At 33.7% G+C, this 15,653-nt stretch overlaps 1 protein-coding gene across 2 annotated transcripts in view; it reads right to left on the bottom strand.

Moving 5' to 3' along the window:
* Positions 1 to 15,653, bottom strand: part of LOC133539496 (neurexophilin-1) — an 84,721-nt gene that overhangs the window by 16,901 nt on the left and 52,167 nt on the right. Inside the window, exon 1 of one of the 2 annotated variants that reach the window (XM_061881484.1) lies at positions 11,117 to 11,237. The exons of the other annotated variant lie outside the window; for it this stretch is intronic. The gene's annotated coding sequence lies outside the window, so the exon portion shown is untranslated. Of the gene's footprint in view, positions 1 to 11,116; positions 11,238 to 15,653 lie in introns of those variants that run through there. 2 annotated transcript variants of the gene reach the window in all.

Genomic DNA, 15,653 nt, shown 5'->3' with positions numbered 1-15,653 from the left:
AGGACTGCTTGTATCGCACATGATATCACACACAAGAAAACACGCTGCAGGGCCATTTGTATCGCACATGGTATCACACACAGGTAAACACGCTGCAGGACTGCTTATATCGCAGATCATATCACAGACAAGTAAACACGCTGTAGGTTTGCCTGTATCACACATGATATCACACGAGTAAACACGTTGCAGGACTCCTTGTCTTGCACATGATCTCACACAAGTAAACACTCTGCAGGACTGCCTGTATCACACATAATAACAGACAAGTAAACACACTGCTGGACTGCTTGTATCACCCTTGATATCACACACAAGTAAACACACTGCTGGACTGCTTGTATCACCCTTGATATCACACACAAGTAAACACGCTGCAGGTTTGCCTGTACCGCACTTGATATCACACAAAAGTAAACAAGCTGCAGGACCGCTTGTATCGCACATGATATCACACACAAGTAAACGCTCTGCAGGACCACTTGTATTGCACATGATATCACACACTAAAGTAAGTTTGCCTGTATTGCACATAGTATCACACAAGTAAAGACGTTGCAGGACTGCTTGTGTCATACATGATATCACACAGGTAAACATGCTGCAGGACTGCCTGTATTGCACATGATGTCACACACAAGTAAACTCGCTTCAGGTCTGCCTGTATCGCACAAAATATCACACACGTAAACACGCTGCAGGACCGCTTTTATTGCACACGATATCATACACAAGTAAACAGACTGCAGGACTGCTTGTATCGCACATGATATCACACACAAGTAAACACGCTGCAGGTCTTTCTGTATCACACATGATATCACACACAAGTAAACACGCTGCAGGACCGCTTTTATTGCACATGATATCACACACAAGTAAACATATGGCAGGACTGCTTGTATCGCACATGATATCACACACAAGTAAACACGCTGCAGGTCTGTCTGTATCACACATGATATCACACACGTAAACACGCTGCAGGACCGCTTTTATCGCACATGATATCACACACAAGTAAACACATGGCAGGACTGCTTGTATCGCACATGATATCACACACAAGTAAACACATGGCAGGACTGCTTGTGTCGCACATGATATCACACACAACTAAACACATGGCAGGACTGCTTGTACCACACATGATATCACACACTAGTAAACACGCTGCAGGACTGCTTGTGTCGCACATGATATCACACACAAGTAAACACGCTGCAGGACTGCTTGTACCACACATGATATCACACACTAGTAAACACGCTGCAGGACTGCTTGTGTCGCACATGATATCACGCACAAGTAAACACGCTGCAGGTCTGTCTGTATCACACATGATATCACACACGTAAACAGGCTGCAGGACCGCTTTTATCGCACATGATATCACACACAACTAAACACATGGCAGGACTGCTTGTATCACACATGATATCACGCACAAGTAAACACGCTGCAGGTCTGTCTGTATCACACATGATATCACACACGTAAACAGGCTGCAGGACCGCTTTTATCGCACATGATATCACACACAACTAAACACATGGCAGGACTGCTTGTATCACACATGATATCACACACGTAAACACGCTGCAGGACCGCTTTTATCGCACATGATATCACACACAAGTAAACACGCTGCAAGTCTGCCTGTATCGCACATGATAGCACACATTTTACATGCAAGCACATATAATCCAAAGCTTCTTTTTTCTCGTGGCTGATATCGACCCGATATCGACCTTGGATTGGAACTCCCTTCGCAGCAATGAAGGTCAGCCTCACCTTCCTCCCGATGGATCGCACCTGACGGAGGCTTCGCCGCACTCTGACAAACATCTGTGAAGATCACAGCCGAGCGGGAAGAGAGACGATCCTCACTCAAGCAAACAGCACCAAACGACGGCCATGATTTGGGACAAACTGCAGCAAACTTCAACAGTGGGACTGGTATCAACACCCTGACTGATATCATTACCGAGAAATAGTGACTTAATTCGCTTAAAAGGCAAAAAAAAGCGGCCTCTGCTTTTCCGATCAGCTGCCTGGAACGCTACTTTGGGCTCTTTCATTCCGGAATAAACGGCAAACAAGACCAAACGGGCTCCTTGCAGCGTCTTTGTGGGTTCATTCACTTCCACTTTGGTCTCAGTCGACTAATCTTCAGTGTCACACTTAATGAGATTTGGACGTGAAAAAGGGAAAATGGGCCAAGAGCTCCCCCGTCACAAGATTGTCAACATTCCAGCGTGGCTTTTAAGGAACACCTCCTCCCGCTAAACGCAGGATTATTCCTCAGACAAATCCCGTTAAATGAATCGCTGTGCAGGAAACTAATATTCCTCCTCATCACCAATTAGCATGTTCCATATATTGTAGAACAACAAACACGCATTCATCAGCACATCAATCTCATATAACTCATCATTATGTTGGTTTTTATTGAGCTCACATACAGTAAGTAGAAATAACTCATCATTATGTTGGGACTCCTGGTCACTAATCAGAGGCAGGTGAGTGTCCTAATCTTTAATCAGAGGCAGGTGAGTCTACTGATCACTACTCATAGGCAGGTGAGTTTCTTGATCACTAATCAGAGGCAGGTGTGTAGCCTTATCACTAACCAGAGGCAGGTGGGTGTCCCAAACTTTAATCAGAGGCAGGTGAGTGTTTTGAACATACCTTCCCGCCAACCGTCAAGTTTAAATAGACGATGCTGAACATTACTTAGGCAGGTGAGTTTTTTCATCACTAATCAGAAGCAAATGTGTATCCTGACAACTAATTAGAGTCAGGTGAGTGTCTTGATTACTAACGCGAGGCGGGTGAGTGTCCTGATCAATAATCAGAGGCAGGTGAGTGTCCTGATTACTACTCTTAGGCAGGTGAGTTTCTTGATCACTAATCAGAGCCAGTTGTGTATCCTGATTACTAATCAGAGGCAGCTGAGTGTCCTAATCTTTAACTGATCTCACATAAGTAGAAATAACTCATCATTATGATGGGTTTTTACCAAACTCACATAAGTGGAAATAACTCATCATTATGTTGGGTTTTACTGAGCTCACATAAGTAGAAATAATTCATTATGTTGGCGTTTACTGATCTCACACAAGTACAAATAACTCATCATGATGTTGGGTCTCCTGATCACTAATCAGAGGCAGGTGAGTGTCCTAATCTTTAATCAGAGGCAGGTGAGTCTACTGATCACTACTCATAGGCATGTGAGTTTCTTGATCTCTAATCAGAGGCAGGTGTGTAGCCTTATCACTAACCAGAGGCAGGTGAGTGTCCCAAACTTTAATCAGAGGCGGGTGAGTGTTTTGAACATACCTTCCCGCCAACTGTCAAGTTTAAATAGACGATGCTCAACATTACTTAGGCAGGTGAGTTTTTTCATCACTAATCAGAAGCAAATGTGTATCCTGACAACTAAGTAGAGTCAGGTGAGTGTCTTGATTACTAGCGCGAGGCGGGTGAGTGTCCTGATCAATAATCAGAGGCAGGTGAGTGTCCTGATTACTACTCTTAGGCAGGTGAGTTTCTTGATCACTAATCAGAGCCAGTTGTGTATCCTGATTACTAATCAGAGGCAGCTGAGTGTCCCGATTACCAATCAGGCAGGTGAGTGTCCTAATCTTTAACTGATCTCACATAAGTAGAAATAACTCATCATTATGATGGGTTTTTACCAAACTCACATAAGTAGAAATAACTCATCATTATGTTGGGTTTTACTGAGCTCACATAAGTAGAAATAACTCATTATGTTGGCGTTTACTGATCTCACACAAGTTGAAATAACTCATCATTATGTTGGGTTTTACTGATCTCACTTAAGTAGAAATAACTCATCATGATGTTGGGTTTTACTGATCTCACTTAAGTAGAAATAACTCATCATTATGTTGGGTCTCCTGATCACTAATCAGAGGCAGGTGAGTGTCCTAATCTTTAATCAGAGGCAGGTGAGTCTACTGATCACTACTCATAGGCATGTGAGTTTCTTGATCTCTAATCAGAGGCAGGTGTGTAGCCTTATCACTAACCAGAGGCAGGTGAGTGTCCCAAACTTTAATCAGAGGCGGGTGAGTATTTTGAACATACCTTCCTGACAACCGTCAAGTTTAAATAGACGATGCTGAACATTACTTCTTAGGCAGGTGAGTTTTTTCATCACTAATCAGAGGCAAATGTGTATCCTGACAACTAAGTAGAGTCAGGTGAGTGTCTTGATTACTAACGCGAGGCGGGTGAGTCTCCTGATCAATAATCAGAGGCAGGTGAGTGTCATAATCTTTAATCAGAGGCAGGTGAGTGTCCTGATTACTACTCTTAGGCAGGTGAGTTTCTTGATCACTAATCAGAGCCAGTTGTGTATCCTGATTACTAATCAGAGGCAGCTGAGTGTCCCGATTACCATCAGAGGCAGGTGAGTGTCCTAATCTTTAATCAGAGGCAGGTGATTATTATGTTGGGTTTTACTGATCTCACATAAGTAGAAATAACTCATCATGATGTTGGCTTTTTACTGAACTCACATACTGTAAGTAGAAATAACTTATGTTGGGTTTTACTGATCTCACTTAAGTAGAACTAACTCATTATTATGTTGGGTTTTACTGATCTCACATAAGTAGAACTAACTCATCAATTTGTTAGGTTTTACTGATCTCACATAAGTAGAACTAACTCATCAATTTGTTGGGTTTTACTGATCTCACTTAAGTAGAAATAACTCATCATTATGTTGGGTTTTACTGATCTCACATAAGTAGAACTAACTCATAATTATGTTGGGTTTTACTGATCTTACATATGTAGAACTAACTCATCATTATGTTGGCTTTTATTGATCTCACTTAAGTAGAAATAACTCATCATTATGTTGGGTTTTACTGATCTCACTTAAGTAGAAATAACTCATCATTATGTTGGGTTCTACTGATCTCACATAAGTAGAACTAACTCATCATTATGTTGGCTTTTATTGATCTCACTTAAGTAGAAATAACTCATCAGGATGTTGGGTTTTACTGATCTCACGTAAGTAGAAATAACTCATCATGATGTTGGGTTTCACCGATCTCATTTAAGTAGGAATAACTCATCATTATGTTGGCTTTTACTGATCTCACTTAAGTAGAAATAACTCATCATGATGTTGGGTTTTACTGATCTCACTTAAGTAGAAATAACTCATCATTATGTTGGGTTTTACTGATCTCACTTAAGTAGAAATAACTCATCATGATGTTGGGTTTTACTGATCTCACATAAGTAGAAATAACTCATCATGATGTTGGGTTTTACTGATCTCACATAAGTAGAAATAACTCATCATTATGTTGGCTTTTACTGATCTCACTTAAGTAGAAATAACTCATCATTATGTTGGGTTTTACTGATCTCACTTAAGTAGAAATAACTCATCATTATGTTGGGTTTTACTGATCTCACTTAAGTAGAAATAACTCATCATGATGTTGGGTTTTACTGATCTCACATAAGTAGAAATAACTCATCATGATGTTGGGTTTTACCGATCTCATTTAAGTAGGAATAACTCATCATTATGTTGGGTTTTACTGATCTCACTTAAGTAGAAATAACTCATCATTATGTTGGGTTTTACTGATCTCACTTAAGTAGAAATAACTCATCATTATGTTGGGTTTTACTGATCTCACTTAAGTAGAAATAACTCATCGTGATGTTGGCTTTTACTGATCTCACATAAGTAGAAATAACTCATCATTATGTTGGCTTTTACTGATCTCACATAAGTAGAAATAACTCATTATGTTGGGTTTTACTGATCTCACTTAAGTAGAAATAACTCATCATTATGATGGCTTTTACTGATCTCACATAAGTAGAACTAATTCACCATGATGTTGGGTTTTACTGATCTCGCTTAAGTAGAAATAACTCATTATGTTGGCTTTTACTGATCTCCCTTAAGTAGAAATAACTCATCATGATGTTGGGTTTTACTGATCTCACTTAAGTAGAAATAAGTTATTATGTATGCTTTTACTGATCTCACATAAGTAGAAATAAGTTATTATGTTGGCTTTTACTGATCTCACATAAGTAGAAATAACTCATCATTATGATGGCTTTTACTGATCTCACATAAGTAGAACTAATTCACCATGATGTTGGGTTTTACTGATCTCACATAAGTAGAAATAACTCATCATTATGTTGGGTTTTACCGATCTCATTTAAGTAGAAATAACTCATCATTATGTTGGCTTTTACTGATCTCGCTTAAGTAGAAATAACGCATCATGATGTTGGGTTTTACTGATCTCACTTAAGTAGAAATAACTCATCATTATGATGGCTTTTACTGATCTCACATAAGTAGAAATAACTCATCATTATGTTGGGTTTTACCGAACTCACTTAAGTAGAAATAACTTATTATGTTGGCTTTTACTGATCTCACATAAGTAGAAATAACTCATCATTATGATGGCTTTTACTGATCTCACATAAGTAGAAATAACTCATCATTATGATGGCTTTTACTGATCTCACATAAGTAGAAATAACTCATCATTATGTTGGCTTTTACTGATCTCACATAAGTAGAAATAACTCATCATTATGTTGGGTTTTACTGATGTCACATAAGTAGAACTAACTCATCATTATGTTGGCTTTTATTGATCTCACTTAAGTAGAAATAACTCACCATGATGTTGGGTTTTACTGATCTCACTTAAGTAGAAATAACTCACCATGATGTTGGGTTTTACTGATCTCACTTAAGTAGAAATAACTCATCATGATGTGACTGATCCAAGGATATCAAGTGCACAGAAACACTGTTTATGTTTATTAACTGCAGTTTCTAAAGCAAATACATAAACAATCATTTTTATGCTGGCTTTATTTGAACAGATGTTATTGATGATCAATTATTTGTATCCAATTGATTGATTGATTGATTGATTGATTGAAGCACTAAACCTGCAGGACATCCACGTACGAACGTGCAAACGTGCAAAGTGCGCTAAAAAATATGCTATGGAAATACAACAATATTTACGCCATACAAATATATATTTTTTAAAAAGACATTAGAAGAAACATGATTGTATGCGCTTTAGAAACATATCACTGGTCACACTATTGAAATATGAAAATGTACACGGTATAGAAACAAATAAATATTAGTGCCATAAAAATATAAAAGTATACTTGCTATAGAAATATTAGTGCCATAAAAATATATAAGTATACTCGCTATAAAAATATTAGTGCCATAAAAATATATAAGTATATTTGCTATAGAAATATTAGTGCCATAAAAATATATAAGTGTACTTGCTATAGAAACATATAAATATTAGTGCCATAAAAATATGGAAGTATACTCGCTATATAAGTATTAGTGCCATAAAAATATATAAGTATACTCGCTATAGAAATATTAGTGCCATAAAAATATATAAGTATACTCACTATAAAAATATTTGTGCCATAAAAATATATAAGTATACTTGCTATAGAAACATATAAATATTAGTGCCATAAAAATATGTAAGTATACTCGCTATATAAGTATTAGTGCCATAAAAATATATAAGTATACTCGCTATAGAAATATTAGTGCCATAAGAATATATAAGTGTACTTGCTATAGAAACATATAAATATTAGTGCCATAAAAATATGTAATTATACTCGCTATATAAATATTAGTGCCATAAAAATATATAAGTATACTCGCTATAGAAATATTAGTGCCATAAAAATATATAAGTATATTTGCTATAGAAATATTAGTGCCATAAAAATATTTAAGTGTACTTGCTATAGAAACATATAAATATTAGTGCCATAAAAATATGTAAGTATACTCGCTATATAAGTATTAGTGCCATAATAATATATAAGTATACTCGCTATAGAAATATTAGTGCCATAAGAATATATAAGTGTACTTGCTATAGAAACATATAAATATTAGTTCCATAAAAATATGTAAGTATACTCGCTATATAAATATTAGTGCCATAAAAATATATAAGTATACTCGCTATAGAAATATTATTGCCATAAAAATATATAAGTGTACTTGCTATAGAAACATATGAATATTAGTGCCATAAAAATATGTACGTATACTCGCTATATAAATATTAGTGCCATAAAAATATATAAGTATACTCGCTATAGAAATATTAGTGCCATAAAAATATATAAGTGTACTTGCTATAGAAACATATAAATATTAGTGCCATAAAAATATGGAAGTATACTCGCTATAGAAATATTAGTGCCATAAAAATATATAAGTATACTCGCTATAGAAATATTAGTGCCATAAAAATATATAAGTGCAAATGCTTTAGAAACATATTGATATTAGTGCCAAAAAATATGTAAGTATTCTTGCTATAGAGATATATAAATGTTATGCGATTAAAATATGTAAGTATACTCACTATAGAAATAATAATGCCATAAAAATATATAAGTATACTCACTTTAAAATTAAGAAATATTAGTGCCATATAAATCTATAAGTATACTCGTTATAGAAAAATATAAATATTCTGCTATAAAAATATGTAAGTTTACTTGCTACAGAAACATATAAGTATTAGTGCCATAAAAATATATAAGTGTACTCCCTATAGAAACATAGAAATATTAGTGCCATATAAATATACAAGTATATTTGCTATAGAAATATATAAATATTATGCCATAAAAATATGTAAGTATACTCACTATAAAAACATATACATATTAGTGCCATAAAAATATTTAAGTATACTCGCTATAGAAATAAAGAAATGTCAGTGCCATAAAAATATCTAAGTATACTCGCTATAGAAATATAACAATATTATGCTTTAAAAATATATAGGTATACTCGCTATAGAAATATTAGTGCCATGAAAATATATAAGTATACTGGCTATAGAAAATCATAAATATTAGTGCCATAAAAATATGTGTACTCGCTACAGAAATATATAAATAGTATACCATAAAAATATGTAAGTATACTCGCTATAAATATTAGTGCCATAAAATATATATAAGTATACTCGCTATATAAATATATAAATATTAGTGCCATAAAAATATATAAGTATACTCGCTATATAAATATTAGTGCCATAAAAATATATAAGTATACTCGCTATATAAATATATTAATGTTAGTGCCATAAAAATATACAAGTTTATTCGCTATATAAATATATAAATATTATACCATAAAAATATGTAAGTATAATCGCTATGGAAACATATAAATATTAGTGCCATAAAATATATATAAGTATACACGCTACATAAATATATAAATATTAGCGCCATAAAAATATATAAGTATACTCGCTATACAAATAAAGAAATGTCAGTGCCATAAAAATATCTAAGTATACTCGCTATAGAAATATAACAATATTATGCCTTAAAAATATATAGGTATACTCGCTATAGAAATATTAGTGCCATGAAAATATATAAGTATACTGGCTATAGAAAATCATAAATATTAGTGCCATAAAAATATATAAGTGTACTCGCTATAGAAATATATAAATAGTATAACATAAAAATATGTAAGTATACTCGCTATGGAAACATATAAATATTAGTGCCATAAAATATATATAAGTATACTCGCTATATAAATATATAAATACTAGTGCCATAAAAATATATAAGTATACTCGCTATATAAATATTAGTGCCATAAAAATATATAAGTATACTCGCTATATAAATATTAGTGCCATAAAAATATATAAGTATACTCGCTATAGAAATATTAGTGCCATAAAAATATATAAGTGCAAACGCTTTAGAAACATATTAATATTAGTCCCAAAAAATATTTAAGTATACTTGCTATAGAAATATATAAATGTTATGCCATTAAAATATGTAAGTATACTCACTATACAAATAATAATGCCATAAAAATATAGAAGTATAGAAGTATACTCACTATAAAAATTAAGAAATATTAGTGCCTTATAAATCTATAAGTATACTCGCTATAGAAAAATATAAATATTATGCTATAAAAATATGTAAGTATACTCGCTACAGAACATATAAATATTAGTGCCATCAAATATATAAGTGTACTCCCAATAGAAATATAGAAATATTAGTGCCATATAAATATATAAGTATATTTGCTATAGAAATATATAAATATTATGCCATAAAAATACGTAAGTAAACTCACTATAAAAACATATAAATATTAGTGCCATAAAAATATATAAGTATACTCGCTATAGAAATAAAGAAATGTCAGTGCCATAAAAATACCTAAGTATACTCGCTCTAGAAATATAACAATATTATGCCTTAAAAATATATAGGTATACTCGCTATAGAAATATTAGTGCCATGAAAATATATAAGTATACTGGCTATAGAAAATCATAAATATTAGTGCCATAAAAATATATGTGTACTCGCTATAGAAATATATAAATAGTATACCATAAAAATATGTAAGTATACTCGCTATGGAAACATATAAATATTAGTGCCATAAAATATATATAAGTATACTCGCTATATAAATACTAGTGCCATAAAAATATATAAGTATACTCGCCATATAAATATTAGTGCCATAAAAATATATAAGTGTACTCGCTATATAAATATATAAATATTAGTGCCATAAAAATATACAAGTGTACTCGCTATATAAACATATAAATATTAGCGCCATAAAAATATATAAGTATACTCGCTATAGAAATATTAGTGCCATAAGAATATATAAGTATACTCGCTTTAGAAACATATACATATTACTGCCACAAAAACATGGTCTGAATGGCAAAGACTACTTTCTGACTAAATGAAATCTTGTTTGCAAGTAAGAAGAAAAGCAAATAGCAGAGTGTGCATGTTAGAAGTTCTTTTCAGAGTAAAGGATGTTTACTTTGATATCTCCCACAATCACCACCATGTCCGTGCAGACCTTGAACATGTTTCCTTTTTGCAGAGAAGTTCACCGAGTGGTGAAAAGTGTTGCAGTCAGAGCGGAATGTAAGAGGAGGCCGTGAGCTAAATCATCACGATGCAAAATTGTTACCTGCAGCTGTATTCAATTCCTCCCATAATCCAATAAACACAATTCCAGCTTCCTCTGACCCGAAAAGACCTCGTTTTACCCCAGCAGCGGGAGTCCATTCCACTGGGGAGGAAGTCCAACTAGCAACCCACACAAGAAGTGTGTGTGTGTGTGTGTGTGTGTGTGCGTGCGTGCGTGCGTGCGTGTGTGTGTGTGTGCTCGGAGACTCAATGCAGCCTTCTCATTGGCTGCCTGGATTACACTCATTGACATGATGTCATTATTGATGATGACATCATCTTCATTTACATGCACTGGCACATAATGATCACATTAGGTCGAGAACAGCTTTTGAAAGGACTTGGTGGTAATACTAATACATATAGAACGTTATTTTAAAGTATATCTTTTTTAAAGTAGTGTTATTAATACACGTGTATGTATATATATATATATATATATATGTGTATTGAAATAGTTTTAATCCATCATATATGTATGTAATATATATATATATATATATATATATATATATGTATATATATATATATATATATATATATATAATAGATTAAAATTATTTCTATACACAATATATATATATATACATATGATATATATATCGATATATATAGATATCGATATATATATATATATATATATATATATATATATATATATATATATTATATACATATATGATGGATTAAAACTATTTCTATACATATGTATATATATATATATAAATATATATATATATATATATATATATATATATTATACATGAAAAAAAAAAGTTTATTATTTTTTATTTATTTTTATTTATTTAGTTTTTCAAAGGTAGTATCAATTATTCACACACAATATGCTATCGTAAAGTACATACATTTTTAAAGGTGGTATTATTATATACATACAGTATGTGATTGTAATGTACATATATTATTAAAGGTAGTATTACTTATACACATACAATATGTGATTTTAAAGTAGATATAGTTTTAAAGGTAGTATTAATAATACACTATTTTTAATAATAATACACATACAATATGTGATTGTAAAGTAGATATAGTTTTAATGGTAGTATTAATAATACACTATTATTATTAATAATACACATACAATATATCATTTTAAAGTAGATATAGTTTTAAAGGTAGTATTAATAATACAATATTATTAATAATAATACACATACACTATGTGATTTCAAAGTAGATTTATTGTTTAAGGTAGTATTAATAATACACATACAATATGTGATTGTAACATGTATATATTTAAAGGTAGTATTACTAATACACATACAATATGTGATTGTATAGTGTGTATATATATTTAAAGGTAGTATTACTAATACAAATACAATGTGTGTTTGTAAAGTAGATATATTATTAAAGGTAGTAATAATAATACACATACAATATGTGATTTTAAAGTAGATTTATTGTTTAAGGTAGTATTAATAATACACATACAATATGTGATTGTAACATATATATTTTTAAAGGTAGTATTACTAATACACATACAATATGTGATTGTATAGTGTGTATATATATTAAAAGGTAGTATTACTAATACAAATACAATGTGTGTTTGTAAAGTAGATATATTATTAAAGGTAGTAATACTAATACACATACAATATGTGATTTTAAAGTAGATATATTTAAATGGTAGTATTCATTGTCGCGGCATGGTAGTAGTAGTTGTGACAGCGTGCAGGTGAAACATATTTATTATACAAAAACTAGTGCAGCTGGGAGTGCACACAAACACGTCTACACTTGGTAGCAAAAAATCACAAAGCAAACATTGATAAGTCATTACAAATACATAAAAACATACAGAGAAGTAAGGCCGGCATATCAAGCCCTTTAATGAGTATCCTGATCACTAATCAGAGACAGGTGTGTATTTTGATCACTAATCAAGAGGCAGTTGAGTATCCTGATCATTAATCAGAGACAGATGAGTGTCCTTATCTCTAATCAGAGGCGGGTTTGTATTCAGATTACTAATTAGAGACAGGTGAGACTCCTGATCACTAATCAGAGGCAGGTGAGTGTACTGATCACTACTCTTAGGCAGGTGAGTTTTCTCATCACTAATCAGAGGCAGGTGTGTATCCTGATTACTAATCAGAGGCAGGTGAGTGTCCTGAACACTAATCAGAGCCAGGTGAGTGTCCTAATATTTAATCAGAGGCATATGAGTGTCCTGGTTACTACCCATAGGTAGGTGAGTTTCTTGATCACTAATCAGAGCCAGTTATGTATCCTGATTACTCATCAGAGGCAGGTGAGTGCCCTAATCTTTAATCAGAGGCAGGTGAGCGTTTTGATAACTAATTTTAGGAAGGTGAGTTTTGCATCACTAATCAGAGGCAGGCAAGTGTCCTGATGACTAATCAGAGGCAAGTGAGTCTCATGATTGCAGGCAAGTGTCCTGATGACTAATCAGAGGCAAGTGAGTCTCATGATTACTAATCAGAGACAGGTGAGTGTCCTAATTTTTAATCAGAGGCAGGTGAGTGTCCTGATTACTACTCTTAGGCAGGTAAGTTTATTGATCACTGATCAGAGGCAGGTGTGTATCTTGATTACTAATCATAGGCAGGTGAGTGTCCTGATTACTATTCTTAGGCAGGTGAGTGTCCTAATCTTTAATCAGAGGCAGGTGAGTGTTTTAATTACTAATTTTAGGAAGGTGAGATTTTTCATCACTGATCAGAGGCAGGTGTGTATCCTGATAACTAATCAGAGTCAGGTGAGTTTCCTGAACACTAATCAGAGGCGGGTGAGTGTTTTAATTACTAATTTTAGGAAGGTGAGTTTTTTCATCCTTGACCTGATCAGAGGAAGGTGTGTATCCTGATAACTCAACAGTCAGGTGTGTATCCTGATTACTAATCAGAGTCAGGTGAGCGTCCTGAACACTAATCAGAGGCGGGTGAGTGTTTTAATTACTAATTTTAGAAAGGTGAGTTTTTTTCATCACTGATCAGAGGCAGGTGTGTACCCTGATGACTAATCAGAGTCAGGTGAGTGTCCTGATCGCTAATCAGAGGCAGGTGCATACAATTATCGCTCAGAGGCAGAGTGTGACATTTAAGAAAACATATTTTCTAAGTATATCGATAAAATACAAACATACATATTTAGTCATATGCAGAACATTCTGGAAGACACATTTAATACCAAATATATAACAATTAAACAAATTACTGACTTTGAAGAGCAAAAGGTTATTTTGGTATGACAAGTGCAAAGTATTACTGTGTGTGTATTTGCTTGGCCAGTCAAAAGTACAACAACATCACTGCTTGACTTTGCTGCAATATACTCGCTCTGATAGTATTTATATTATATATCTTCTCTTCTCTTTCCAATTAAATTTCTTATTCTCGGCGTGCTGCTCTCCCACAGGCCATGAACGCACCGCTGGGTGGTGCAGGTATTAATATTCACGCCATGGCGTCCATCAAGCTCACCTGCATGTCAGCGTTCTGACATAAAGGAGGCGTGCAAGAACCTCAACATCCGCTTATTGCTTCCCTGCAAATATTCAATATCTTAAGGTCGGTTCAGGATCCTCTTGTTCGATGGCCAAAGTGATTATTAAGGGCGAGTGCGTGTAGCTGCAGGGGAGTTGCAGGCGAACTGCAGGGGAGCTGCAGGCTAAAAGTCCGCAAAGAGATCACTTGATCATGTCTTTCACTCCACGCCTCAAAGCAGCAGCAGATAACGTGAGCTGGTGTCCTCACCTGAGGCCGAATTGGCACTTTCATTCCATATCACAAGTCTGTATCGCTTTCATTCCAAATCACAAGTCTGTATCGCTTTCATTCCATATCACTAGTCTGTATCACTTTAATTCCATATCACAAGTCTGTATCGCTTTCATTCCATATCACAAGTCTGTATCACTTTAATTTCATATAACAAGTCTGTATCACTTTAATTTCATATCACAAATACGTATCACTTTGATCCCATATCACACGTCCGTATCACTTTAATTCCATATCACAAGTCCGTATCACTTTAGTTTCATATCACAAGTCCGTATCACTTTAATTTCATACCACAAGTCCGTATCACTTTAATGCCATATCACAAGTCCGTATTACCTTAATTTCATATCACGTCTGTATCATTTAATGTCATATTACAAGTCTGTATCACTTTCATTTCATATCACACGTCCGTATCACTTTAATTCCATATCACAAGTCCATATCACTTTAGTTTCATATCACAAGTCCGTATCCCTTAAACTCCATATCACACGTCCGTATCACTTAAACTCCATATCACAAGACCGTATCAATTTAGTTTAATATCACAAGTCCGTATTACTTTAATTTCATATCACAAGCGGTAGAAATATATGGAAGTCCGTATCACTTTAATGTCATATCACAAGTCTGTATCATTTAATGTCATATTACAAGTCTGTATCACTTTCATTTCATATCACAAGTCCATAGTACTTTAACTTCATATCACAAGTCTGTATCAGTTTAGTTTCATATCACAAGTCCGTATCA

The sequence above is a fragment of the Nerophis ophidion genome, linkage group LG21, assembly GCF_033978795.1.
Source record: "Nerophis ophidion isolate RoL-2023_Sa linkage group LG21, RoL_Noph_v1.0, whole genome shotgun sequence".
Classification (NCBI taxonomy): Eukaryota; Metazoa; Chordata; class Actinopteri; order Syngnathiformes; family Syngnathidae; genus Nerophis; species Nerophis ophidion.
Note: the sequence above shows the minus strand (reverse complement) of the source record. Positions and strands in the feature narration are given on the sequence as shown.